Source organism: Hakea prostrata, chromosome 8 (assembly GCF_041222555.1).
Source record: "Hakea prostrata isolate BN-2017 chromosome 8, UWA_Hpros_2, whole genome shotgun sequence".
Lineage (NCBI taxonomy): Eukaryota > Viridiplantae > Streptophyta > Magnoliopsida > Proteales > Proteaceae > Hakea > Hakea prostrata.
This window is the reverse complement of record NC_142607.1, coordinates 33,526,297-33,551,915: the sequence shown is the minus strand read 5'-3', so window position 1 is coordinate 33,551,915 and position 25,619 is coordinate 33,526,297. Positions and strand designations below refer to the sequence as shown.

Below are 25,619 nucleotides of genomic sequence, written 5' to 3'. Positions count from 1 at the left end.
AGTGGAGGGAAAGAGGGAGGAGGTGACACCTCCCACTTTCCCACCGCCCTTGTGATTTTAATAAAGGAGTAAAGGAGAAGAAAGAGAAGAGGAAACGGAATGAAGAGCGGCAGCATGAGAGAGAAGAGGGATAGCATAGCGAGAGAGGAGAGGAAAGAGAAGAGGATTAAGGAGGAGAGAGGTGGAGGTTTAATAGAGGGAGAAGAAGCGATTAGAGAAGTGAGGAGAGAGAAGATTGAAGTGGAGAATAAGAAAAGTTGCAGGAAAATAGAGGTAAGTTGAGTGAAGAAAGTGGGGAAGAAGAGAAGCGTACGGGGAAAGAGAAGAGAGAGAAGAGAAATGGATTTCAGATTTTGGAGAAACGGTTAGAAGGTTAAGGAGAAGAGGAAAGAGGAGGAGTAAGAGGAGAGGAAAGGTGAGGAGTAAGAGGAGAGGAAAGGTGAGAGACGAAATAGAGAAGTGCAGAGGTAGAAGATGAATAGGAGAAAGGAGAGAGAAGGAGTGGAGGAAAAGTAGAAAATGAGAAGAAAAGACAAGAGAGGAGAGAGACAAACCGTGGGGAGGAGAGAGAAATAAAAGAGGAGAGAGGAAAGAAAGAGGAGAGAGAAATGAGAGGAAAAAGACAAGAAAGGAGGAGAGAGAAAATGAAGAGGAGAGAGAAAATAATATAAAAAGGGAAAAATTTTCCGTTGGCTCCGCGTTCAATTGCCGTGATCGATCGAGATGCGGGAGAGCGGATTATGATGGAACCAAGGTCGGGACACGCACGAAACAGGTAGTAATATTGACCAACCTATGTATGATAAGTTGGTATTTTTCTTTAATAGATATGTAGCATGCACATGGCAGCATAAAGTCTATGTTATTTATTCGATGATGCAATTTGTGTATTGAACAAAATGCATGGAATTTGATGACAGTTCAATGATTAGATTGAATTGGTTGAAATGGAATGTGGATAGTGTGTTTGAACTGTAATCATGAATTTGCAAGGATGTTTATGCATGTTAAATGTAATTACATGTTTTCATATGTAAATGATGGAATGTCATGAACCGTGTTCGGATGAGATTGAATGATATCATGCTCTCATGTTTAAATGATTGAATTGTATGGAATTGTGTCCACTTACTCATATGAGACTGAATGATGATTGAAATGAAAAATGTATATTGAAATTGGCGAGTATGGTAATGCAACCTGGAATTGAAGATGAAAAGAGTAAAAGAAAAAGGAATAAAATGTAAGCCGGTACTTATGTACCCAAATGGGAAGGCATGAAGCAAGACGAAAAGTGAAAATATTGAGTCGGCCGAGGCAACCACGAGGGACAAGGCCGGCCAGAAGCCACCGGGGGAAGAGACGAAGCCACCGGGGGAAGAACCGGGGGAAGAGACGAAGCCACCGGGGGAAGAGACGAAGCACCGGGGGAAGAGACGAAGCCACCGGTGGGAAGAGAGAAGCACGGGGGAAGAGAACCGGGGGAAGAGAAGTGCACCTCGGAGCCAGGCTCAAGACTATAATGTCGGATAACGAAATGCAAGTAAAAGAAAAGGGAAAAGGAAAAAGGAAAAAGAAAAAGAAAAGAAAAAGAAAAATGAACAGAAAAGGAAAAAGAAAGGAAAGTGGAAGAGATGAAGAGATGAGGAGGAGAGATAAGATAAAGCGAACACAGGGTAGAGGGCGCAAAGCTAAGAAAGTGACAAGTACCAAACAGATAAAGGCAAGGGGAGCAATGCAAAGTTGAAAAGAAATAGACGTGAGGAAAGGACGGAAGAATAGAGACGAGAGACCAGACAGGAAAGGTCAAAGAAAAAACGGACAGGAAAAAGAGAGGCAAAACAGGTGTTGTTGGAAAGAAGTTAGTCGATTTATAGTTAAAAAAGGTTTACGGAAGACACGGCTAGTGGAATGTACATGATGTGGGCCCCACCAAGCCTATGAAAACTCGGGTGTGACACATTATTCACTATCAAGCAAGGGAAGAATGAATCAATTCGGGAATAACTGAAAAGATTTAACAAAGTCACTATAGCTCCCACATAAATAAGGAGCTTTGCAGCAGCTACATAATGGGAGTTCGATGGAATATAGATGGAGATCGAGAATTTGGATGAACAGGTAGCCAAAACTGATCTTTTCACTAGGCTCACAAATCAAAGGCTACTGGAGTTATTACTTCAAGACATGCTTGCCACTTATTCCAAATTGGTGCAAAGATGTCCAAAACAGGCAGAAGTAACTGGAATTCTTGATGCACGTCAAGGGGAAGTAAAGGCCTCAAACAAATAGCAGAAGGCACCTGAAAGGAATCAGAAGCCAAAGCAATTCAACCATGATCAGGCAAAGAAACGATGCTTGGTTTGGAGGCAGTGTTCTCCTGATCAAAGTGAGTATACACCATTGAATGCTCCACGATCAAAAATTTTGACGCAGATCAAGAATTAAGACATTTAGAAATGGCCATCAAAGATGATAGAAAAACCAAGAGAAAGGAACATGGAGAAGTATTTTCGTTTTCACAAAGATTATGGGCATTACACCAATGAGTGTAGACACCTGAAGGCTGATATTGAGAGATTGATATCTCAGGGGCACCTATCCAGTTTTGTCAAAGGGTGATAGGCTGAACCGAGAGCATCTGTCAAAAAAAGAGCATTCAGGAAGCAGAGATCGGTGCTAGTCGATCTCCTATTCTTACCATATTTGGAGGACCCGAGCCTGAGTCCCTCAAAAAGCTAAAAGCTAAGTTTAAGTTCATTGGGACTGGAGAGACAAAAGAGGAAAAAGCTGAACGATGAAAGTTCTATTACTTTTGACGAAGAAGACGAAAGGGGTGTGTGTACGCCTCATGATGATGCAATGGTGATCAAAGTAGAAATATGACGCCGAGAGGTACACAGAGTATTGGTCGACACAAGGTCTTCGGCAAATCTTTTATCTTACGAAGCCTATCAAAAGCTAAAGGTCGAGGATGATTTAATGAAGCTGTCATCCACACATTTATATGGATTTGTTGGTTCATCAGCCGTAGCCGAAGGATCAGTTCAACTAGACCTCTCAGTAGGAAATTTCCCCAAGGAAACCACAATTCGGGTAAATTTCATAGTTTTTCGGGAGCTTCCATTGTTCCGACTAACAATGTCATTCTCGGCAGGCCATCCCTGACAAAGTTAGGTGCGGTAGTCTCAATGAAGCATATGAAGATCCAATTCCCAACTGATAAAGGAATCGGTCAGGTAACTTCTGATCAAATGATTTCCCGACAGTGCTATGTAGCATATATCAAGGATAAAGTTGGTCCCAAAAAGGCCACAACATTGCCAATTGAGATACGCGATGATCGGGACAAGGATGAGATATAGAGGGCTGAACCAGTGGAGAAACTGGAACGAATCCAGCTCGATCCGGAGGATGAAAAAAGAACAACTCTTATCGGGTCCGAACAGCCAAAAGATTTTAAAGAAGAATTGAAGAAATTCCTCCAAGAAAACAAAGATATATTTGCCTGGTCAGCTAAAGAACATGCCTCGGATAGATCAAAATGTGGCAGAACACAGGCTTTGGATAGATCCGAAAGCCAAACCTATGGTTCAAAGGAGGAGAAGCTTCTCAATGGAAAAGCACAAAGCTATTAGAGGCGAGGTTGAGAAGTTAAGAAATTCAAGGTTCATCAAACCCATTGAATGCCCGACTTGGCTAGCCAATGTGGTAATGGTCAAGAAGTCGAATAGAAAATGGAGGATGTGCACTGACTATACAAACCTCAACAAAGCTTGCCCAAAGGACTGCTACCCTTTACCCCGAATTGATCTTTTAATCGATGCCATGATCGGATATGAAACTTTGAGTTTCATGGATGCCTATTCAGGGTATAAGTAGATTCTGATGAGTCGGGAAGATGAAAAATTCACAGCTTTCATGACCAATCGTGAAAGTTTCTATTATAAAGTTATGCCATTTGGTTTGAAGAATGTGGGAGCTACCTGCCAAAGGGAAGTGAACAAAATTTTCAAAGATTTGATCGGGAAAAGCATGGAGGCTTATATGGATGACATGCTACTGAAAAGCATAGTGCGATTAGGACATGTTGCTGATTTAGCACAAGTATTTTTGGTGTTACACAAATACCAAATGAGGTTGAATCTGAAAAAATGTGCTTTCGATGTATCCTTGGGAAAATTCATAGGATTCATGGTTTCTCAAAGGGGGATAGAGGCTAATCCAGCCAAAATACAAGCTTTGATCAATATGGAGCCTCCAAAGACTGTTCAGGATGTACAGTGCTTAATCGAAAGAGTTGCAGCTTTAAATTACTTTATATCACAGTCGGGAGACAAGTGTCTGCCATTTTTCAAAGCCTTAAAGGATTTGAAAGGAAAAAAGGAAGCACGATGGACTGACAAATGCCAAAAGGCGTTCGAAAACTTGAAGGTCATGCTCGGGAGACCACCTCTCTTATCTCGACGGGAGAAAGGTGAAACTTTGCAAGTTTACTTAGCAACATCTCATTCCGTCGTAAGAGTAGTACTCATTCGGGAGAAGGAAAGAAAGCAATGGCCAATTTATTATGTCAGCCATGTACTCCTAGATACAGAAATCCAATACTCACAGATTGAGAAGTAGGCGTTAGTTCTCATGGTGGCAGCCAGAAAGTTAAGGCCTTATTTCCAGGCACATCCAATAGAGGTATTAACCACTTTTTCCTCTAAAAAAAGTTCTTATAAGCCTGATTTGTTTGGAAGAATGGTTGCGTGGTCGGTTGAGCTTGGTGAGTTCCAAGTAAACTTTAAACCTCGCACGACAATAAAAGCCCAAGCATTGGCGGATTTTGTCGTAGAAACCACAACTCCATTAGAGGAAGAAACCGAACCAAGTATCCCAACCATGTGGGAAGCTTATGTGGATGGTTTGAGTAATAAGCATGAAGCTAGAGCAGGAGTCCTACTCAAAAGTCCGACAAGCTTTATAATTCACTATGCCTTGAGGTTCGTGTTCAAAGCAAGCAATATGAAGCATAATACGAAGCCTTTATAGCAGGACTTCGTTTGGCTAAAGCTTTGGCAATAGCTAAAATAACTGTTTTTAGTGACTCTCAGCTTATTGTCAATCAAGTGCAAGGACAGTATGGCAACAAGGAGCCTCGGTTGCAAAAATATCAAGAGATCATACAGGCATTACGGAAGGAGAACACAATGGTGGAGGAACTCTCAAGATTAGCAAACACCAAAGAAAAGACACTTGAACCATCAACTTACATTGAAGAACTGGCCTTCCCAAGCAATCAAGTGTAGGAGGTTTTGTATATCGAAACCAAACGATGCTAGATGGACCCGATCATGGAGTATAACATTTGGGATGATAAGTGGGTATCAAACTAAATCCAAAATCTAATCTATTAGGCCAAGTGGATGTAGTTTAGAATGGGTGGCAAATTTGATTTGTCAATACTCCTAAGTGGGTATCAATGGTTCAACCCACAAGAGAGTGTAGCAATTTTGGCCATTCCACTTTCGTTATTTCTTACTAATGATATTTTATTTTGGGGTGGCAATAAGGATGGACAATTTATAGTCAAAGCAGTCTATCATGTGCAAATAAAGGACCTAGAAGAGTCCAAAGAGCTTGAAGCCTCTTCTTCAAAAGTCAAGGAATGAGAAACTTCACATGAAGCAACATGAAATCACATATGGAATTGTCCAACACTTCCTAAAATTAGAATTTTTATGTGGCGGGCTTGTAATGAAGGTGTGGCAACAGCAGAGGTGTTGAATGCTCGAAGTATGAAAACAGATTCTACTTGTGGTGAGTGTGGAGTAGTAGAAGAGTCTATTTCCCACATCTTATTTAATTGTAAGGTTGCTAAGCTAGTATGGTTTGGCAGCCCTTATTCGTGGAGGGTACCGAAAATAGTTGATAACTCCCTTGGGGATCGGACTACTTCTTGGAAACTTAGCATGAACAAGAATGATGGTGACTCGATTCAGTTGCAAAGCCTTGGCTCCTTTCATTGTATAGTCATTATGGAAGGGATGCAATGATAGTGTATCTGGAGAAAGAATATGGTCACCACAAGAGATTCTAGATGAAGCCTTGAGAGCCCATGCTGAATTTTGGAGTAACATGAAGCAACTCTTGCCAAAAAATAATCCCAACCTAGATATGCTTAGAAACCAAGGTATTTGGAAACCACCTGAACCTCCCTTTTGAAAATTAAACGTTGATGCATCTTAGAGAGAAAAGAGGAAATTAGGTGGATTGGGTATCATAATTCAGGGTGAAGATGGAAAGCCAAGATTGGCTAAATTCATACCAATTTCGTATTCTTCGGCATTAGAGGCTAAGGCATTGGCGATGAGGGCTGGACTATTGGAGGCACTTGACGAATGGATGGAACACATTTGGGTTGAATCTGATTGAAAGCAGCTAGTTGATATGCTTGTAACACAGATCAACCCTGCCTCTCCTTTCCTCTTACCCATTGTACAAGATATCCAATTCCTGATAGTGCAATTTATGGACTACGGAGTCCACCATATTTCTAGGCGATCCAATGTTATTGCAAATCTCCTATCTAGGAAGGCATCCAATATTGTGAGCCCAATTGAATGACCTATTTCCAATGAGTGGCTTGTACGCCTTTGCTCAGCCACTCCTTTGGCTCTTTTTCAATGAAATGTTGATTACCAAAAAGAAAATTCGGCCTAACCACTATATGCAAGAAGATTACAACGAATAGTTTAAGAGGGCTTATAAAAATTCAATAGATTCATTTTGTAAATCAGGTGGAGTATCCATTGGCGGAGAAGGCACCTATTCAATATACTCATGACTCTATACATAAGGTACCTTTCTATATAGTCATATCTATAAATGATCAGATCTGAGCCATTGAATCATTCAACTATTCAATCTAACAGTCTACATTGAACGATCGTATAGATTAGAATCTTCTTGGAATCTAACGGTCCCACAACCTTGATCAAATGTTGACCAAAAATCTTGCTAAAAGCTAAGTGTGTGCCGAAAGCTCCTAAATAGCCCATCACCCATGCCGCCCATGCGCACTTGGATGGTAAACCATCCTTACATATACATTTCACCCACATATTACTTTGTTTAATTATCATCACTTTAAAATTAATCGGCAGTACCTATCAATTAACACAAATTCCAACTATTTGGTTGTTGATATGGGATTAAAATAATATGCACTTTCCTAAGTCATTTTCTCTTGAAATTTCTTTTTAGAGGAAGCAGGTCTTTTGATTACACATACGGGATCATATGAATTGTTTGTTAGTCATTCTACTTGATGGGTGTCGAATCCACAAAAGATAATCCTTCTGTTAACTAAATTTGTAATAGCAGTGAGTAAGTTCAAATCCATAGAGAGTGGTGAAGATTTATTCCTTGATAAAAAAAATTGAGGGGTTTTTAATCAACAAACTAAATAATGAATAAAACAAATAAACGGATGCAGTAGTTAACAAGAAAATCAAAATAACAAAACTTTCAATCAAGATTTAATTTCAGTATTGATTCTCTGAATTGATCACTGACTTAAAAACAAAAACTTTAATTTCAGGTAGATTAGTTATGGTCATTGAGGATTTGTCCTCTAACAGCTAATTTTTCCCTACTTTCTCGACAACCTTTGGATTTGTTCTTTTGATTAATTTCTAAATTAATAAACATAACTTTCAGATATGTCCTTTGAATTATGTCTATTAATTGCATCAAATATGAAATACCCAATCCCTAGTCAATAAACTCGGAAAAGCCTTGTTTATTTAAACTAGGACATACATTCTCATAGCAAACTCTCCAGGGCATTGATTACACATTTGAGGATGTTATTTGTCACTTATATGAGAATAATAAATTATTCTAATTGACTAAGTATTGAATAAATCATCAAACATTAGGCCTATTGTCTAAGGATTAATCCAATAACATAATAAACATGGAAAATGTATAAATACTTGAGAATTAAAGAAGACTAATACTCGAAGTTTCACAATTGTCGAAAACCAAATTTCTATTAATCTTGATCGAAAGACAAAATTAGCTAAACATGGGAAAGAAGAATAAAGAAATGAAAATAGAAAATATCGTGCCGTTTCTTCCTCCGAACTATGGCTTCAGTTTGTTGTTGCGTGTGATGATCAATCATAAAAAATGCCTTCCTTCTTATAGAAGTTTCCTACCAATTCTGATTCCTTTCCAATTTTATCATTTCCATTGTTCTCTTTAACAATGCAATTCTTCCTAATTCAGTTGTTTCCTTTCTTTTGCCTTGCCCATTTGATTGTTTTCATTTTTCTTCATTTCCTATTTGATTATTTCCATTATCCTTCTTGCCAATGCAATGGGTTCTAATTTAGTCACTTTCAATTCTACTTCTTCCTTAGATGTCCGATCGCAAGAGAAAACGAAATCTTTGTTTGTTAATTAAGATATTTCACGAAAATCCATTTGATTTGGACAAAATCAATTCTCTAGCTATGGACAAAATCAAATCCTCCATCAAATTTCAACATTTAAGTATTTTAACAATTTCAATTAAACTTCATTAATCGACATGAATGAACTAGTTTTAACAAATCATCAGATTCAAGATGCATTAAGATCCAATACCCTCTCATTTGGATTCATTCTATACATTTAAGTGTGTAAGGGTAACAAAATCACTCAAATCAATCACAGAAGGATAATTTACCATATGCTTGCAAAAAAATCACACCTTCACCACTAAGCATTGAATCAAACACACACATCCAAAGGTCTTTAATAGGTTGTAATGAGACTTTAGGTAGGGTATGGAAAAACAAGGAAAACTGGGTAAAATGAAACCAAAAGAATGAGTTGAATCACAATAATATGTCATAATCAATTTTTATCAAGTTCTCAAACACTTGTGGAAGCCATAAAGTAAAAAGGCAAAATAATATACATTGAAAAAATGAAGTATTTAGCTCAATAATATTATTTCCCAAGCAACTAATTCTTTTCATTTTTTTTTTCAAGCAACTAATTCTTTTTTTTTTTTTTTGTCGGTGCACTTTAAGTAGAAGGTGCATTAAGTTTGACAATACTAGCCTTTCTTTCTCTCCATTAATTGATATTTCATATCAATAACTCAACCATCTTTTGGATTTGGGTTCAATAGAGTGAAAAGAGAGAAAAAAAAAAAGGTTAATGAGGTTTATACAGTGGTGCATTATCAAAAGAAAAGGTCAAGGCTCAAAGTGGGCTCCTAGAGGTAATAGTCAATCAGACTATCAAAAGAAAGCTAAAAAGCAGTGAATCCTAAGTGCCCTTGTCATTTGTATGCATTTAATTCAATTATGTAGTTTTAGCATGCAAAACCAAACAAGTTCTAGAAGTATCCAACCATAAAAGATTATCACAAACCAAGAAAATCAGAGCAAAACCAATGATATATGCTCTTAGGCTCAAAATCTCACAAAAAGTTCCCTCTAAATTAGAAATTAAAATAATCTTTCATTAGCATGTGATTTCAAAGAATTTAATTGATTATGATTCATCAAAATTGAATTCAACCTATAAAGATTGGTCATGCATTCTATTGAACTCATAGAAAATGAAACATCATTAAAAAAAATTCAGAAAATTTTACCCTCAAAAAGTATAAATATGATCCCCTCCCCCACACTTAAATTTAACAAGTACCCATTGTCATGGAAATAAGAGAGTCTAGGAATACTCCCCTAATATATAGAATAGTGGACTGAAGCTGAGCAATCAAGCGAAAGGTGTAGAGTTAAAAAAAATAAAAAAATCTAGTATTTAGAAAAGAAAAGAAGAAAAGGAAATTAAGATTTCTAACAATATGAAAAAATAACAAGTAATTAATGAAATCAATCAAAAAGAGGAAAATAATTAAAGTAAAGAAAATTGGGTTGCCTCCCAATAGCGCCATCATTTATCGTCTTTGGCTAGACATGGTGCATTTTCATTCCTTGTATTTTGGAATATCAAGCTCAATTTCAACATTATGTACTTGAAAACCTTCATAAAAAGGTTTTAACCAATGACATTAACTTTGAATATTTTATTAGTGTCAAAACTTTGGATTCCAACTACACCATGAGAGAAGACATTAGTAACTACAAAAGGCCATAACCATCTAGAATGCAGTTTTCCTAGAAACAATTTAAAAAAATAATAAAAAATAAATAAAAAATTCAATCTAGATTGGTAAAGCAAAACTTTTTGACCAATTGTAAAATTCTTATCTCACAATTGTTGATCATGGAAAGCGTTTATTTTATCTTTGTAAATCCTTGAACTCTCATAAGCATTGTCGCAAATTTCTTCCAACTCTTGTAACTGAAGCATTCATTGCTTTCAAACTTTGTCCATCTCCATATTACATTGTTTTATAGCCCAAAATGCCCTATGCTCCATCTCTATAGGAAGGTAACAAGTATTTCCAAACACTAAGTGGTAAGGGGACATACCGATAGGTATTTTGTAGGCTGTCCAGTAGGCCCACAATGCATCATCAAGTCATAAACTCCAATTTTTTCTAATTGGATTTACGGTTTTCTCAAGAATGGACTTGACTTCTCGATTTGACACCTCAGCTTGTCCACTCATTTATGGATGGTATGTAGTGGAAACACGATGAGTGACATTATACTTGCAGAACAATGCTTCAATCACTAATCATTGCCTTGAGTGCCAAATCTGACAAAAATCTGAGACTTAACAAAATCCACAACTACTTTAGAATCATTAGTTCGGGTAGCTTTAGCCTCCACCCATTTAGAGGCATAATCCACAACAAAAATTATATAAAAAATTACCAAAAGAATTAGGAAAAGGATCTCTACTGTATGACGTGGCGATCATCTCACTGTATGCTGCTCAGTGCTGTGCAGACAGAGGCTTACAAGTCCATCTAGAAAACTTGCAAGAGATAGACAGGGAAGATACCATGTGAGGAAAGTGATTTCATTAATTAAGAATATTAGATTACAGCATATATATAGTATATATGTAGGTCAAGTACAAGAGTAATAGGATGGTTACACGTGTACAAATATATCAATTACATGGCTGCTGACCCTACGGTGACAAGTTTTTGATAAAATTCCTTTATGGTTTATCTATCAAAGGCTGAGCTCATTGCACAATTTTCTCCCTTCGATTGAGGGAAGACTACTGAGTAGTGACTGTTTTCATGATGCTAATCAAGGAACGAACTTTCGGCTAAGTTCGCCGTTTTGCCCTATGTCGAAACTGGCGAAACTTGTCGATAATTCGCCAAAAATCTTGACATTTCGTTGATGCCCAAAATAAGGTGTTCACGTGATCTCATTAAGATTTAAGAATTTAAAACCCCACTTCTTTGTCCCACATGCTGACATGCATTTAATGTTTAAAACCCAATTTCTAGAATTGGTCCCACATGCTGACATGAATTTAATGTTAAAACTTTTATAGAAAATTACACTAAGGCGGTGAGTGTTTCTTTAATTAATCTTTAGTTTCACTCTTCACTAGCGTCCGAAAGCTGAAAGCATACCAGGCGACCAGCGAGTGAACGGGCTTTGTTCAATGACTTCTGTCTCGTGAGTTCAACGAAAGCATCGATCAGATCAGAGCTTCCTTTTTTCTCATAATTTTCTTATAGATCTCCTCCATCGATCATTCTTCTTTTTCTTACCTGAGTAAACTCAAACTTAGGGTTGCACAATATAAAGATCTAACATGTTTTCCCCAGAAGAGCTTATGATCGAGATTGAAGCTGTCGAAAATGAAAAATAAAAAGCCAAGGAAGCTCCATCTGTGACGACTCTTCACCCTTCGTCGAACGGAACGATGGTTGTCGAATTGTACATCATGGATATTCCATCTGGGAACACCAAGGAAGATACCTGTATGTTTGTTGATACAATCGTTCGCTGCAATCTACAATCCCTAGCCAAATAAAAGGATTCAGGCTGAAGGCGTTGCCACTCTCTTCTCCGGTGTCTCTGCTACTTGATAAGTTGATTTCATGCATATTATTTTATATGATTAATTAACTATATTTCCATGTATTTACAATTGTTTTATATCAATTTACCCTAATATGATATGAAAATGAATATGTTGCACCCTTTCCTTTAATTTCTATAATTTTGGTGATTTTATATATTTCCTAACAAATTCTAATCAATATTTATTACTTTTACGTGTAGGAAATTATCAATCAAATATGGGTATTATTGCAAGGGTCCTACCTCAAGTCAAAAACATAGAGAGAATGAGTCCTTGCATGCTTCTATGTTTTATTTCCTATTTAGGATTTGATCAAAGAAGGGAAAAGAGGAAGAAGAATCCAATTCAAATAAGAAAGATAGAAGAATCCCGTTTTTGAGTGTCTCTGTCCAGTTTTGATCAAGATCTTCATCGGATGGTCATACGGTGTCCGATCGAGCCGATTTTTGGAGGAGAGCTTCACGACATTTTGGTCTTCAAATCCAACGGTGGGATTATGCATTGGAGATCTCTAAGTTAATCCGATTTATACATCAAAACATTCCTTGGTTAAGTCAGATAAGAACTCTGAGTTTGATTCAAACTCTGAGTTTAATTAATCTATAAAAGGAGAGCAAACTCCAGCAAAAGGAGGAGGACGTTTTTGGGAGCTTTGGAGGAGCGGAGAGATCGAACCAGGAGACGTTGGTTGGCTTTGGAGATCTGAAGCTTAGGAATAAGTTTTTATTGATCTTCTTTCAATGTTCTTGAACTCCTCTATAATGTCTTTAGTTTCTAGTATGAACTAATTTAGTTTTTCTAGGGATCAGATGTAGCCTATCTTTGAATTCTCACTCTTGACTTCGTCAGTATAATTTTGAATATTGTTTCCTTTGATTGAGTTTTTACTTCTATTCTTCATGCTTTTGATTAATTGGCCACTAATCAACTGATTGGTTAATCATAATGAACTGAGAGGGGATTTATGTGTTTAGTTCATTGGAGTAAAAGCCATGAATTACATGTAGGATAGAGATATACTTACATGGTTTGTGTAGTTGTTACATGGGAATCCATAGAATTTAATGATTTCTTAGTTGTTGTAACCCACATAGAAATATAGTGGGTTAGCAATTGAGGGAATTTCTGTTAGTACTCGAGAGAGACTAGTAGATAGGGAAGGGAATCTCGACTATCAATCAGGAAAATATTTATCAAATTATAAAGAGGGATAAGAGGGTGGGAATGCTTAGTTATGGTGAAATCTGACCCCTAGGTCTTTAGCAATTAATAAATCTCAATTTCAATTTGCATTATAGTCTAGAATAATTATCTTCCTTATTATTTGTTCAAATAAAATTGATATAATTAATTTGGTACTTAATATATAGTCTTCGAGGGATCGATCTTTTATCATTATATTACTTGTTACGACAGCGTACACTTGCGTTGTACTTTTTCACAACAAGTTTTTGGCGCCGTTGCCGGGGACTATTAGATTAATATCAATATCAGTTGCGTTGTACTTTTATTTAATTTTTTTTCTTTTCTATTATTTTATTTTATTTGTAGTTTGTGAATTTGAGTTTTTTTCAGGTCCTACTGATTTTGCATGAGAAGGAGAGGAAAGGATAATTTATTTCCTTTTGATCCTGAAATTGAAGCAACTTGTCGAATGAACTCAAAAGCAAAGAAAGATAGAACAAATTCATCTTCCACTTCTGGAACAATGGATCTTGATAATAATCAACCACCTCTTGAAGTTGAAGCACCAAGGCGCAAGACTTTAGGAGAGTATGTTGCACCAACTGTGAGAAATAATAGGACAGCTATAAGGCGTTCACCTGTAGCAGCTAACAACTTTGAAATCAAGCCTGCTATCATTACAATGGTGCAAAATAATCAATTTTCTGGATTGCCTAGTGAAGACCCAAATCTTCACATTGATGGGTTCTTGGACATTTGCGACACATTTAAGAGCAATGGCGTCACTGATGATGCCATAAGATTGAGATTGTTCCCTTTCTCATTAAGGGACAACGCTAAGAGTTGGTTGCATTCTCTACAACCAAGATCCATCACTATTTGGGATCAAATGGCTCAAAAATTTTTGGTAAAATTCTTTCCACCATCTAAGACTGCTAGTTTATTAATAGATATTTCTATTTTTTTGCAGTATGATTCGGAAACATTATTTGAGGCATGGGAAAGATTCAAGGACTTGCTAAGGAAGTGTCCATACCACGGAATAGAGCAATGGAGGCAAATTCAGATTTTTTATGATGGTCTATCTAATTCCACAAGAACATTAGTAGATGCTGCAGCAGGAGGATCAATCATGAACAAGGATCCAACATAAATTTTTGATCTTTTGAATGTTATGTCTTCAAATGCATATCAAAGGCCAAGGGATAGAGTTGCCCCAAAAAGAGTTTTGCAGAGGAATGAAATTGATCCCATGACAGCAGTGGCTATCCAACTTGAAGCATTAATAAAGCAAGTAGGGTTGTTAGCAACTCAAGGCACCAAACCTCCAGCTGTGATATGCAACTATTGTGAGGGAACACATTATAGCAATGAATGTCAGATGGCTAATCCTTTTGAGCAAAATCAGTTAGAGCAAGTAAAATATGTGGGGAACTTTAACTGACAGAACAATCCATATTCAAACACATACAATCTAGGGTGGAGAAACCATCCAAATTTTGGATGGAAAAACAATCAAGATACTGAAAGACAACCTAAAAATCAACAAGCTTAATCATTTCAGAAGAAGACTCCATTGGAAGATGCTATTGAGAAAATGGCTACAGTTTCTTCACAATTTATGCAGAAGCAAGAGATGACCAATCAGAATATTTTTGCATCCATTAAAAATTTGAAAGTACAAATGGGGCAACTCGCCCATGGGATGAATCAAAGGCAAAAAGGATCACTGCCTAATAATACTGAGACAAATCCTAGAGAGTATGCAAATGCTATTGAGCTTTGAAGTGGAAAAGTATTAGAGGAACCTTTCAAGAAAGCCGTAGTAACTGAACCTTCTTCTGAGGTGGTTCATGATGAGAAAAAAAAATGCAGAGGAATATGTTAAGGAGGAGAAACCAAAATCCAAATTGTTTCCAGATAATCCACCACCTTATAATCCACCTATTCCATATCCTCAGCGGTTCAGGAAGCAGAAACTAGATAAGCAGTTTTCTAAATTTCTTGATGTATTTAAAAAATTGCATATTAATATTCCTTTTGCAGATGCTTTGGAACAAATGCCGAGTTATGTCAAGTTTATGAAAGACATTCTTGCTAACAAGAGGAAACTTGAAGATTATGAGACTGTGGCATTGACAGAGGAATGCAGTGCTATTCTGCAGTTGAAGCTTCCACCTAAGCTAAAAGATCCAGGGAGTTTCACAATACCATGCACTATAGAAAATTTTCATTTTAATAAGGCTTTATGTGATATTGGTGCTAGTATTAATTTAATGCCTCTATCTATTTTCAAGAAACTAGGCCTTGGAGAAGCTAAACCTACCATAGTGTCACTTCAAATGGCGGATAGGTCGATTAAATATCCGAGGGGAATCATTGAAGACGTCTTGGTTAAAGTGGATAAGTTTATATTTCCAGTGGATTTCTTAGTATTGGATATAGAAGAAGATCAAGACATACCCATTATTCTTGGTAGGCCATTCTTGGCGACTGGGAGGACCTTGATTGATCTTCAAACAGGTGAACTTACTATAAGAGTACAAGATGAAAAGATCACATTCAATGTATTCAAGGCCATCAAGTTTCCAAATGAATCAGATAACTGCTTTAGAATTGATTCTATTGAGAGGTGTACAAAGGAGGTATTTCAAATAAGCTATCCAGTTGATCCAGTTGAAGTTTGTTTGGTAGGTGTGACAAATGCAGAAAATAAAGGAATTTTCGAATGTGAGATGCAGTTAGAAGCTTTATCACCTATATCTATTGACAAATTTCCTACCGAGGACCATGGCTAGTAACTTAATCACTACTTTGGAAGTGGCTTCGACCCTCAGAAGTCACTCTTTTCTTTGACCTAAAGTTGGGGGTAGTTTGGCTGCGAACTATGATGCAAGCGCTGTTTGGGAGGCAACCCAAAGTTTTTCTTTACTACGTCTTTGATTTTTCAATTGTTAATTTTTTTTTAGGTTTGATGTTTTTTGTTTCTTTTTCCATAATTTGTTTTTTTTTTAGGATAATGAAAAGAAGAGAGTGGATTTGGACTACATCACTCTCAAGGCTATGAATCAAGGGAGTCTCCTTCACCTTACTTCACATCTTATTATTTTTTTCCCATTGCATACATTTAATATTTTGATTTTTTCGTTGCATTGAGGACAATGCTCATTTTAAAGTTGGGTGTGGATGTTAAGATTCTTCACTATGGGTTGAGACTCACTATACTGAAATTTCTTTTCAAAGCAGAATTTTTCAATTCATTTCAAAACTTTTTATCAGTGGTTGAAGCTTACTTGTCTAGTTAGTAGAGTAAAATAGAAGGAAGTTATGACATTAAATCTCTAGATCTTATTTAGTATTTCATGTTTTAGTTGTGTTCATCTATAATTCTTTGAAATGATGAGTTTGCTAAATATCAGATGAGTATGTGAATCACTTTAACCTTGACTATGCGACCCACCCTTTGAGCACTAAACATTGCTATTGAGTTATTGTATTTAGGGATTTTCAAGTAAGACTACAATTTTTTGTTCAGTCAACATATTAGAATCCACCTAGATTTCCTCTTGAGGCAAAATTCATGAGTGCCACTTGTTTAAGGATATGATAGAGGCCATTATTCTTTCATTTAAAAAAAAAAAAAAAAAGAATTCTCTTCTAATCTGTTCCACCTCTACTATACCATGATTCACTACGTGGAAATGTATATGGTTTATATGCTAATACTTCATTGGTGACTCTCCCAAGTCGTGTGATCCCTTGAATAGACCGAAGGTGATATGGATTGTTAAAAGCATGGTGAGGGTTAAAAGCATTGTGAGTAGATCTTCTTTGTAGTTGCGGGTCTCCGTAGTTAATGCCATTGAGTGAGCCTTTTGGATTCTCACTGGGTTAACATTGCACAATTGGAGCTTAGGGACAAAGGCCACCGCAACGCTTGGATAGATAGTTATTTGAGAGCCATGTTACGGGTGTAGGATATGTCTTGGACTGCTTCTTGGGAGATGTGTTATCACCTTGAGAAAAAAAAGAGTATGAAATTGCTATTTCTTTTTGCAAAAGGAAGAAAAGAAAAGAAAAGAAAATTGGTGCTTCAATGTTATCATCTCCATATATGTATTTCAACTCTAGTCGATATTTCTTCCACCTTCACAAGTCCTCTTGACTTTGGATAAGTGATTGCTCTTCATTAGTGGAGAGAGGGATGATAGGCTGGACATATAAAAATTGACCTTGAAATTAGGGAGTTGTCAGTTGAATTTGGGATCTCAAACATGCATGCACTTGATTGGTTAAGGTATACACACACACACGGTTTGATTTTGTGATCTATCTACTCATCTCTTATTTAGCTTATTTTATACATTCCTTTGAATTATGGTTGAACTTGACTAAGATTGAATATTTAATCAAAATGAGAGTTTGTCTGATCCTAATATTTGCTCGAGGACTAGCAAATGTTAAAGTTGGGGGTAATTTGATAAGTTGATTTCATGCATATTATTTTATATGATTAATTAACTATATTTCCATGTATTTACAATTGTTTTATATCAATTTACCCTAATATGATATGAAAATGAATATGTTGCACCCTTTTCTTTAATTTCTATAATTTTGGTGATTTTATATATTTCCTAACATTCTAATCAATATTTATTACTTTTATATGTAGGAAATTATCAATCAAATCTGGGTATTATTGCAAGAGTCCTACCTCAAGTCAAAAACATAGAGAGAATGAGTCCTTGCATGCTTCTATGTTTTATTTCCTATTTAGGATTTGATCAAAGAAGGGAAAAGAGGAAGAAGAATCCAATTCAAATAAGAAAGATAGAAGAATCCCGTTTTTGAGTGTCTCTGTCCAGTTTTGATCAAGATCTTCATCGGATGGTCATATGGTGTCCGATCGAGCCCATTTTTGGAGGAGAGCTTCACGACGTTTTGGTCTTCAAATCCAACGGTGGGATTATGCATTGGAGATCTCTAAGTTAATCCGATTTATACATCAAAACATTCCTTGGTTAAGTCAGATAAGAACTCTGAGTTTGATTCAAACTTTGAGTTTAATTAATCTATAAAAGGAGAGCAAACTCCAGTAGAAGGAGGAGGACGTTTTTGGGAGCTTTGGAGGAGCGGAGAGATCGAACCAGGAGACGTTGGTTGGCTTTGGAGATCTGAAGCTTAGGAATAAGTTTTTATTGATCTTCTTTCAATGTTCTTGAACTCCTCTATAATGTCTTTAGTTTCTAGTATGAACTAATTTAGTTTTTCTAGGGATCAGATGTAGCCTATCTTTGAATTCCCACTCTTGACTTCGTCAATATAATTTTGAATATTGTTTCATTTGATTGAGTTTTTACTTCTATTCTTCATGCTTTTGATTAATTGGCCACTAATCAACTGATTGGTTAATCATAATGAACTGAGAGGGGATTTATGTGTTTAGTTCATTGGAGTAAAAGCCATGAATTACATGTAGGATAGAGATATACTTACATGGTTTGTGTTTGTTACATGGGAATCCATAGAATTTAATGATTTCTCAGTTGTTGTAACCCACATAGAAATATAGTGGGTTAGCAATTGAGGGAATTTCTGTTAGTACTCGAGAGAGACTAGTAGATAGGGAAGGGAATCTCGACTATCAATCAGGAAAATATTTATCAAATTATAAAGAGGGATAAGAGGGTGGGAATGCTTAGTTATGGTGAAATCTGACCCCTAGGTCTTTAGCAATTAATAAATCTCAATTTCAATTTGCATTATAGTCTAGAATAATTATCTTCCTTATTATTTGTTCAAATAAAATTGGTATAATTAATTTGGTACTTAATATATAGTCTTCGAGGGATCGATCTTTTATCATTATATTACTTGTTACGACAGCGTACACTTGCGTTGTACTTTTTCACAACACTACTGCCGAACCGGCGATATCTGCGGGATATCGTTTCGCTCCCTAGTTTCAGTTCGCCAGGGGGCAAAATCACCGATTTTCAGCGAAAATAAGTTCCTTGATGCTAATTATAATTCTAATTATAATTCAATTGTAGACTTCCTCGCTGCAAGACCAAGATGTCAATCATCTGAGATGACTAACTGGAGGCTAGCTTCTATTAAATCTTAATCAGAAGGATGTGACTTGTACATGTAGCGGTACGGATTTGAAAATTTTTCTTGTAGTCCACCGTCCTTTGAGGGTTTCTTGCTTGTGTAGGCCTTTAGTAGAGAGAGATGGGTAGAGAGATGATTCTTTTATTTAATAGGATCAAAATCTTACACTGAAAATGCACCAGAACCATCAGCCAGGAGGAACCCCACACACACACACACACACACACACACACACACACACACACACACACACACACACACACACACACACACACACACACACACACACACACACACACACACACACACACACACACACACACAAAAAAAAAAAAAAATCTTGAAGCCTAGAACTTTAAAACAAAAATAAAAAGAGCATCTTGAAGCCTAGTACTTTCTCTTCCTTGTTTAGTTATTTCTTCCCTTATATTTTATTTTTGAACGAGCTCATTAAGAACAACCTCCAGAGCCAAATCCCACCTTTTCTCCTGCCACGTTATATACCACCTCATATGCATGCTGCTGTTGGTTTCCAAGGATCTGCATATCGGTAGCATCACTGTTGCTAAGAAAAGTCAAGCAATATTGAGTTGAGCTTATTTCAAATAAAATCCCAGAAGGATGAACGTTCAACTCAGCACCTCCACTAAACTGCAATACTATAGATGGTAATTCTACGGAACTGTATCCAGACAAGTCATAGCATGTATCAAATTGTTCATATGCTGGTGCAATAGGGTACTTAGACATTGCTTGATGAAATGCAGAACGAAGAGCTGAATAAGCATCTGGTGCCAACCGAGTGATGACAGTTCCAGAATCTATAATGGTTCCTAAAGTAGTGAAAACTGATTCTACAATTGATAGCTTTTGCCCATTAACTCTAATGCCTGTCATTGTTAGGAAATAGAAGGAAGGGTGGTCGGCATTTGTTTGCAATGGAGTATATTGAACATTAGAAGAAGAACCCGCTTTGAATGCAAGAAAACCAGTAGAACTGATTGTGGATGGAAGACAATAGGAGAAGATCTTGCCATACTTTTGAGCTGTCTGTGATACTAAAGAGATCTGAGTACGGCCAAGGCCTAGTAATCCATCTGAAGTGCCAAATATCCCCTCATTGTTCTGACCACATCCAAATTCGAAATTCAGGATGGTTTCAGAGGAACATAATGTGTATCAGTTACAAAGTCCCCTCGAGAGTTTGAATCGTCACCATATGTAACCCTGTAGAGGCAATTGGTGGTGCAGAGGGCTTGTTCATAGCCTCATGATGTGAGTTGTGAGCATGTCTCTGAACCATACTGGACAGTTGAATAGGTGGACGAAGCAGAAAAGTTGAAGTAGGAGTCTTGATGATGATAACAGTAGATAGCACAAGGTTGGCATTGGGTCCAAGTGAAATCACTACCTGTATCAAATTCTAATGTCAACTTTTGTTCAGGTGTTCCACTTCCAATCCTCACAACAAAATTTCCAGAATCCCCAGTGTTGGCAGGAAGTTTTACTATAGAATCTGCTACCGATGACTGTTGGTTAGAGATTCTAGAATGGATTGACTCGACTTGAGTTTGGTCATTGATGATGTTAATCCTAGTGGGTGGGTCCCACTACAATTTGCGCCATAGGTGGTAGCAAGACGGTTATGTAGTCTAAGATAACTACCCCTTAATTTAGTTGAGTCTAAGCAGGACTCTAATATTCATCTCTTGGATGAGTCTAGGAAAACCTTAATTAAGGAACTAGGGTTGAGGGAAAATATTATAAATAGAGGAATGGAATATCAAATAGAGGTCTGACTGATATTGAATACTCTCCTATGCTCTACGAATTCTAAGCTAATCTTGAACCTCCATCATTGTGGTTCGCTGATTTGGAAGCATGGAAATAACGTATAGAGTACACAAGCTGAAAAAAGGGAAATGGAATGCAAAGAGGCACCTCCAGAGAAGATATTGGTCATAGTGCACCAAGTGGGAGCATGAACATAGATTGTGAACCTAGTGGGAGTGTACCTGGAGGGGACACACCCATAAACCAATGTGATCTCAATGCATGTAGAAGCACAAGAGGACATATTTCCCGTCATCGATTTAAGATTGAAGGGGACGTCTTATTGTGTGCCTTAGCTAATAAGGAGGAGCTTGCATCCCTAAAGGAAGCGCTATCATCACATGATAAGGACAAATGGTTGGTTGCTATAGAAGATGAGTTGTGTTCTATGGACAAGAACCGAGTCTGGGAGTTAGTTGATCCTCCATCTAATTGCAAAACTATTGGGAACAAATGGGTTTTTAAGGTTAAGCGTAAGGCCGATGGATCAATTGACAAATATAAGACACGAATTGTGACGAAATGCTACACCCAAAGAGATGGTGTGGACTATGATAAAACATTCTCCCCTGTGGTGAGGATAGCATCCATTTGTCTTATATTGTCCATTGTGGCAAGACTAGATCTAGAACTCTTTCAAATGGACTTCAAAACGACATTTCTCAATGGAGAACTGGACAAAGAGATTTATATGGATCAACCAGTGGGTTTAGAGTCCAAGGGACATGAGCACAAAGTTGGCCACCTTAAACTTTCCATATATGGCCTCAAACAAGCGTTTAGACAATGGTATTTTAGATTTCATCATGCTGTAACTTCGAATGGCTTTGATGTGATTGAAGAAGATCATTGTGTGTATATAAAACGGTCCAAAAAAGGATTCTTAGTTCTCTCTTTATATGTCGATGATATCTTTTTAGTAGGGAATGACATTGACATGATTGTCGCCACTAAAGAGTGGTTGTCCTCCACATTTGAGATGAAGGACATGGGCAAAGCCAACTTTGTGTTAAGCATCAAGATAGTGAGGAATTGCTCAAAGAATTTTCTTGGTTTGTCTCAACAAACTTACTTAGAGAAGGTCCTTGAACGATTCCACATGCAAAATTCTAAGCCCATCGACACACCAATGGACAAAATGTGCATACTGAGCGTAGAAAAATACCCTAAGAATGAAGAAGAGAAAAATCATATGTCAAGAGTACCCTATGCTTCTGCGGTTGGTAGTCTGATGTACGCAATGATGTGCACGCGCCTAGATATTTGCTGTGCTGTTGGGATGGTCAGTTATTACCAGAGTAACCCAGGACCTACCAATTGGTAGGCAGTAAAAAGGATTTTCTGTTACCTTTGTTGGACGACAAATCTCATGCTCACATATAGTGGTTCAGATTTGAGGTTGAGAAGTTACAGTGATGCTGACTGTGGCAGTGATCAGGATGAGTTAAAGTCTACCTCAGGTTAAAGTTTTTGTCCTTGGAGGTGAGTTGTTACTTGGAGCAGCAAGAAGCAAACATTCATTGCTTTTTCCACGATGGAGGCTGAGTATGTTGCATGCTCAGCTGTTGTTCAAGAGGAAATTTGGCTTAGAAGATTCTTTAGAAGTCTCAACCTATTCTCACATGCAGATGATGTGGTGCTCCTACACACTAATAGTACAGCAGCTTTGGCTTTCTCTAAGGATGCTAAGTTCCATGGAAAAACCAAACACATAGAGATCTGCTACCAATTTGTCCGAGATACGATTGCAAATGTAGAAGTTGTCTTAAAGCACATCTCCACATCCAACATGGTGGCTGACCCATTGACTAAACCTATACCAAGGGATATGTTTTTGTCACATGTTAGGAGTCTGGGTCTTAGACGTGGATGATGTTTTCTTTTATTTTTTAAGACATCTTCTTTTGGACATAATGAAATCATATTTTACGCATGTTTATGATAAGTGAGTTAGTATATTTTTATAAAGGTGTCACTAGGCATTGATTTCACCCAGTCACACGAGAAAATTCACTTTGGTGCTTGTAGATAGCGAGCAAGATGAGCCTATGGATTTGTAAAGCTTTAGGGGGCTTTCAAACCAATGACAGGTGCCTTAAATGGAAAGAAGATGAGACCTCAATAGTCGAACATAGAATCATCACATTTATGTGTTGCCTATATTGTAGCTAAATGTGAATCTTTATGATTGGTCATTGAGTGATTGATTGTAGAAGAATCAGGTTAGGCGCTTTAGGTAGCGACTGAACCAAGATTCATATGGCATATTTTTTTCTTTCTTTTGTGACATGCCCATATCAGTGGGAGTTATGCCATAGCATGCATGTTTGTTGCATGTGCTGAAGTTGACCGATGATGAGAGTGATTGAATGGATCCCTGCTTCGTCACTGTGTGAGCCATCAAGATCACATATTGTTGATCCTACTTGTACCCTTTACTTTAGACTATGCCATGAAGAGGACACCCAATGATGCGGTCTCGCAGGATAAGGCTGGGAAAGCAATTGGGGATAATCCAAATGGCACGAGGGCCATGGAAAACTTTTCATTCTATACCCAACAGTGATGTGACTCATTGCCCGAGCGACTTGTCATTTGACGAAGTCATCAGTACATTATATGAGGATAGTTCACATTGCTCACTATGAGGGATCGAGAGTGTGGAACTAGGAATAATTGAATTGTTTAGGGTATAATGAGATAATTTTTGAGCGATGTGCTATGTTGGTTAGATGAAGACTTGATATAGCACTCCTACCCTAGATACATCTCTTAGGTCACACGTTCCATTTCCGTATTGAAAGGATTAGAGTTGATGAGAGCATTTGGATAACTCTGCTACCTTGTGGAGAGTGGGAGATGTTAATCGTAGTGGGTGGGTCCCACTACAATTTGCACCATAGGTGGCGGCAAGACGGTTATGTAGTCTAAGATAACTACCCCTCGGTTGGTGCAAATTTTGCCGCTTTCTCTAGACCGAGAATCTAGCACCGAACCAAGCAGATCTGAATCGATCTGGATCTTCACTGGACTGAATCAAGATCTCACTCACTTCCTGCGAAACAATGAACTGATCAGAAATAGAGCCGATCGTCTTGATCGGCGTCACGTCTCTGACGATTTTGTCACATGATCGTTCAGGTAGAGCTTCTGAAGAAGTTTTAATGGAGATAGACAGAAATTGAGTGAGAGTTCCATGGAATTTGAATGTCCTTACCTTTTGAGCAAATATGTTGCCTTTTTATAGAACTTTTCCCGCGTGATCTCCTTTTAACTATGATCGTCAGATCGTAATAATGAAATGGTCGGTTGTGATTAGGCCTTCACTTAGTTCCTGGGCGGACCCATAGATAGCTTTGCTTCATTAGTTTAAAATCAATTGAATCGCCTTAAAACAGGAGTGAACCGGCCTGAACCGGATTTGGGATATTTTAGTCACAACACCCTCTATTTAGTTGAGTCTAAGCAGGACTCTAATATTCATCTCTTGGAAGAGTCTAAGGAGAATTCTAATTAAGGAATTAAGGTTGAGGGAAAATATTATAAATAGAGGGATGGGATACCAAACAGAGTACTGACTGATACTAAATACTCTCCTACGCTCTACGAATTCTCCAACCTAATCCTGACCTCCATCACTGTGGTTCACCGATTTGGAATCGTGGAAATAACCTATAGAGTACACAAGCTAAAAGAAGGGAAATGGAACTCGAAGAGGCACCTCCAGTGTCTAGATCCATTGCAAAACATCACTAAGGTAAAGGATCTATAACTCTTCCATTAATGTTTTGATCTTACAGATGAGATTCTGGTGAATACTAGGGATTTTTTTATTTCCCTCCATTCAGTGGTGAGCAAGGCCTGCATTTGTGAGTGACTTGAATTCTTGGCTTGCTTGAGGCTTAAGAATCTGAAAGAATAGAAGGTAATCAATGTCAGTATATAATTAGTAACTTCTCTGTCAAGAGAGAAGAGGAGTTCCCTCAAATGATTTGTTCTTCAACCAAATAAACATAGATTTGAAAGGAGTCTCACCTTTAGCTGAAGAAGAGCAAACACCAAATGGCATCAAAGAGCTCAATGAAACCATATGAGTCCTTAGTTGATGACTTGCCATCATTTCTTCAAACCTGTAAGCCTCCTCCTTTTCTAAGGAACCAACAAAGACCAAAAAAAGAAGAGAAGTTGAAAATAGGAGAAGAAGAAACGAGGGATAGATAATGGCCATTGATGACGAGTATTGGATTCTCAGGAAAAAAAATAGAAAAAAGGAAAGAATAATGAGCAGCTGAAAAGAGGAAAGAGAAGAGAAATTTCACTTTCTCCTTGAACCCAATGGCTACTTGTCTTGTTAACCCAACCTTCAAGGTCTGTTTATAGAGGAAAGAAGGGATTCACATCATTATACTCTGGAAAGTTTAAAGAAACAAATCTTTTTTCTAGAAAAGCTAGTCGTAAATTCCATTGGT

General features: G+C 37.4%; 1 non-coding gene and 1 pseudogene across 1 annotated transcript; both read right to left on the bottom strand.

Annotated features, from left to right (window-relative positions):
• Nucleotides 1-14,137: 14,137 nt before the first annotated feature.
• On the bottom strand, nucleotides 14,138-14,244 carry LOC149007616 (small nucleolar RNA R71). Its single transcript, XR_016175442.1, has one exon. It is a non-coding gene; the product is annotated as a small nucleolar RNA R71 (small nucleolar RNA).
• A 5,523-nt stretch (nucleotides 14,245-19,767) lies between these two features.
• Nucleotides 19,768-21,173, bottom strand: LOC149007615 (aspartyl protease family protein At5g10770 pseudogene; annotated as a pseudogene).
• Between the last annotated feature and the right edge of the window lie 4,446 nt (nucleotides 21,174-25,619).